The sequence below is a fragment of the Chaetura pelagica genome, unplaced genomic scaffold, assembly GCF_000747805.2.
Source record: "Chaetura pelagica isolate M959 unplaced genomic scaffold, ChaPel_1.0 scaffold1126, whole genome shotgun sequence".
Lineage (NCBI taxonomy): Eukaryota > Metazoa > Chordata > Aves > Apodiformes > Apodidae > Chaetura > Chaetura pelagica.
In genome coordinates, this window is record NW_009953595.1 from 4,463 (window position 1) to 8,990 (window position 4,528).

Sequence of the window (4,528 nt, forward strand, 5' to 3'; positions counted from 1 at the left end):
GAAGGGGGGGGCAGGTCGCTTGGCTGGGATGGTTTCCTTCATTAGCAATAATCGTTCTTATCAGGCCCCCAAAATGCTGCTTCTTGTGCTTTGTGGGGGTGTCTGAAGGACCAGTTGGCTGCCCTGTCAGGGATCCTGGTCCCTCCATCTCCACTCCCTGGGAGAGGGGCTCCCCTGGACACCCAGTCACCCCAGTAAAGGGTGCTGAACAAAGGGTGCTGGGGTTTGGTTTCTTCCTGCAGCTCTCTCTGCAAGCCAGTTTGGGGCTGGGTTTGTCCCTGTGGGGCTGGGGCAGTGGGAAGCTCAGCCTCACCCACCCTGCTGGGAGCACCTTCAGATGTGGTTTGCACCCAAACACTCCCTGGGAGAAAGAGAGAGAGAGGAGAAAACCCCAACAAAACAACCCAACAAACCAAAACCAACCCAAAAAAAAGAAGGGTTGTTGACGTGGTGGTCTTGGCCCACCAAGCTTTGGGTGCCCTGTTTGTGCCCAGCTCTCTGCAGGGGGAGGCACCTAAGGCTGTGGGGGAAGGTGCTGGGTGGCTTTGCCAGCTCCTCCTGCCCGTGGAGCAGGCAGGGATGGTCTCACCCTGCAGCCCCTGCCTGGCTTGTCCTCACTTGTTGGTAGCCACTGGCTTCCCATTGCCTGCTGGCAGCCCTGCAGGTCCTCAGCTGACCCCACTGCTTCCTCATTGCTAGGAAATGGCTAATTCCCCCCGGGGCTGGTTTCAGTGGATGTGCAGAGTTCTTGCCTTTGGCCTCTCACCAGTTTCTCCTTCAGTGGTTGAAGAAGAGCCCAGCAACCCTTTGGGAGCAGCACTTTCCCAGGCTGCACACAGGCCAAGAGGGCATCCATCCCCTGGCACAGCATCCCAAGGGGGATACCCTGTTGGGAGGTGGATTTTCTCCCTGTTCCAGTGAGCTTGAGCCCCTTCTCTGGCACCTCCCTAGGATGTGGTGGATGCAGAGAGCCCAAGTGTGGCTGTGCCACCAGCTCCTCTTGCCACCAAGGAGCCACTCACACCTTGGGGTGTTGTGTGTGTCCTGGCACAAGCTCTGAAATCCAAGCATCCATTTCCTCTTCTCTTTCTTGGTTTCAGGTCACAAAAATGAAAGAAAAGCCATGGTGATTGCTCTCTGCAAACCCCTCACCCAAGCCTGGTCACTCCTGGCTGGGGCCACCACTCCAAGGTTTGTGCTTTGTCCTTGTCTCTGCCACCTCTGGGCCTGATCCCTGCTCCTGCTCTTCTGCCTCCAAACCCCACCAGCCTTCCCAGCTGCTCCCTGGGGATCCCTTTGAGCTCCAGCCTCAGTTTTCCTGCTAATCACCCAGTCTCCTTATCTCTGGGTCACACAGCTATTGTTCCCCTGCTCCAGGCTGGATAATAACAGGAAAGACCTCCGGGCTCACCAAGTGAAACCACTCTCTGGACTCAGATGACCCAGAGGTTCCCAGCTGCCTGCAGCCTGGCCCTTGTCACCACAAGCAGGTGTCACCCACCCCCCTCCCAAGCCCTGAGAGCAGAGGGAAAAGGTGGGGTTACCCTGGGGGGGTGGTAGCTGGGATGTGGGGAAGGGGATAAAGTGGAGGGGGGGGATGCAGGCTGAGCATCCCCTTGGCAGCAGCCTCAGCTCCCGGTGCTGCTGTGGGTGCTTCCCTGGCATCCAGCCTGTTCCCAGTGCTGCCACCTTCAGGGACCGGCCCAGGTCACCCAGCACCCCATTTTCAGGGTGCTTAGGGTTGCTCCGGGGTGGGTCGACAGCTCCCATTTGTTCCCTCCACCGAACTTCTCATACTGTTGCTGATCTCTCTCTCTCTCTTTTGCCAGCAGGGAAACTGAGGCAGGGAAAAACTTCCCGCAGCCACCCAGGACACCAAGAAGGCAGCAACCCCACCACAAACCCCCCAGGGCAGGAAGTTCTGCCTGCAGGTCCCATCACCCTCTGAAAGAGAAAGAGGAGGAGGAGGAGGAGGAGGAGGAAGAGGAGGAGGAGGAGGAGGCAGGGAGACATCCCTCCCCATTGCCATGCATATTGCAGTGTGAGTGTTGCAGAACATTTCCGGAGGAGGAGGAGGGTGTGGAGTTTTCACAGGCAAATCAGGAAAACCTGGGTGAGTGAGGAGGGAAGAGTCAGGCTTGTGGAAAGGTGCAGGCAGAGCTGGGAGGTTGTTGATCCGGGTTCAGGAAAGCTGCCCAGCAGTTTTCTCCTGGTGAGAAGTTTTCCCAGCCACAGTTTGGCCTAAAATGAGCATTTCCCACGCTTAACAGCAGAGGAGAAAGTTCCCTCCTCCTCCAGAGTTTACAGATGAACCTGAATCCCATTCCTACCAGTGCTGAGCATCTCTCATGTCCAGGCCCAGAGAACAAGTTGCTGCTGATGCAGCATCTGCCCCATCAGGGCAGGTGGTGTTGGCTGGGGGAGGGGGGGAAGGGATGAGGTGACACCCCCAAAGCACCACATCCCACCCGTGCAACCTCAGTGCTTGCAAACAAAACACTCCCAAGCCCTGAGAAACTACAGAGGCTTCATCAGATACCTCCAGGACACCCACCTTGTGGTTGGGTGGCTGAAAGACTCTGGGTTTGTTTGTTCCCTTCTCCAGGCTGCTCGAGAAGATCTTGTGTTGTCGACCATCCAAGCAGCCACCTACACAGATGGCCCTGGTACAGACGTGCCTGGGGGGGTAGGAGGTAGGTGACCTTTCAGGTCCCCACCAGCCACACTCTGTTTATAACTCTCTGACCTTACCAGCATCAGATCTGCATCTCCAGCCAATCCAAAGGGCTGGGGAGGAAAACCTCCATGTTCTGGTCATGGAAGTGCCTCAAGCTTTTCTGTCTGAGCATCCTCTAATCCAGAACCACCATCACTGGCAGGTCCCAAAAAAGCCTGAAAGCCACAAAGCTCCTGAGAACCTCCCCCCAATGGCACAGCAGGATGGGGATGAGCACCTTATCATGTCCTTTAGCCTCCCAGGTTCAGCTCAGCTCAAGGTTTGGACATGATTTCAAGGGGAATGAGCACCCCATTTGCCTCACCATGGGGCAGGGAAACCAGGCTCACGTTCTCCTCCCTGTAAGTACATCCACACTGTCATGAATGAGGTGGCAAAAACCTGAATAGTTCCCCTTTTGAAAGCCCTGGAGGTCCCAGGAGATCCAAGGTGCAGCCATGGCACCCATGGGACCCCTGGCATGTGAATCACCAGTAGGGCCTGGTCACAAGACTGGGAGGAGTGGGGAGAAATCCCCCACCAGCTGCCAGCACCCAGAGGGACACGGGGCTGTGGGTGCTGGAAGGGGGGTTAGGGTGGGTGCTCATCTCCCCCTCTCAGCATCCTGCAGCCCCAAAGAGGGGAGCAGGCACTGGGGGCAGTGGGACCTGGGGGGGCTCTGGGTGCTCCCACACGTGGCTGTGGGTGCTTTTGGTGCCAGAGAAGCTGCCAGGACTTGGTTGGTGTGGGGACTGAACCCACTGGGACACTTGAGTGATGTCAGAGTTTGTCCCAACCTCTCTGCACAGGCAAGGAGGTGCAGAGGGGACAGAGATGGGTGCCAGGGGGGGGGGAGGAGGAGATGGGGCTGGTCTGGGTGTCACAGCATGATCCCTCTCATTATCTCAGCTCCAGGAGGTTCAGGGGACAAGCTGGAGGTTTGGCCAGCTCTGCCTTCCTGACTTGAGTAAAACAAGGAGCTTTCAAACCTCCCCAGCTTTGTGGAAGGGACCGTGTGGATCCGTGCTGTGAAACCCCTGGTGCCAGGGATGGTTATTTGCATTTCAGAGACATCCCAGTCACGATGGGGTTGGCCCAGCCTAAGAGGCAGGCGTGTGGGATGATGACCAGAACAAGTGAAAGCTCCCAGCTGTAGACTCCAGCCAGCCCAACTTGTGGTTTAAACCCAGTCAGAACATCCCAGGTGAGCTTTTTAATTTATATTTTGGGGTTGAACTGCTCTGCTTGGAAGGTTCCAACCCATTCCCCTGAGCTGGAACTAAGCTGGGTCAACCCCCACGTGGCTGTTTCCATGCCAGTCTGAGGCTGCCTCAGTTGATGTTGGCTTGAAGCCCTTCCCCAACAATTGGCAATCAAACCACTGCTGCTCACCAAGCATTGTCAGGGTGGGATGGGGCCATTCCCACCCCTGAGCTCTGGCACAACCCTCTCCCAGTCCCACTCCTGGTGTAACCCAGGACTTGGTGGCTCAGGAGCCTGGGGACTGGGACTCAAAACTACCCTGCCAGAGCCTGGTGGGCTTAATGCTGGGTGGATTCAGTGGGATATGGATGCATTCCCACCAGGTGCCCCTTGGAGGGGATGGGGGTGCAGGTGCCCACGGGGGTTGGTACCAGCCAAACAACAAAGCTGGGCTGCTTGGCACCCACTGGGATACTGGGCTGGGATACTGGGCTGGGATACTGAGCTGCTCCCTAGGACCCCCTAGGGGTGCTCTGGACCACCAGTTCCCAAGGGGAGGTTGCCCACCAGTAAGGCCGAGCAGACCCTCAGCCCCCAGACCCAGAGATG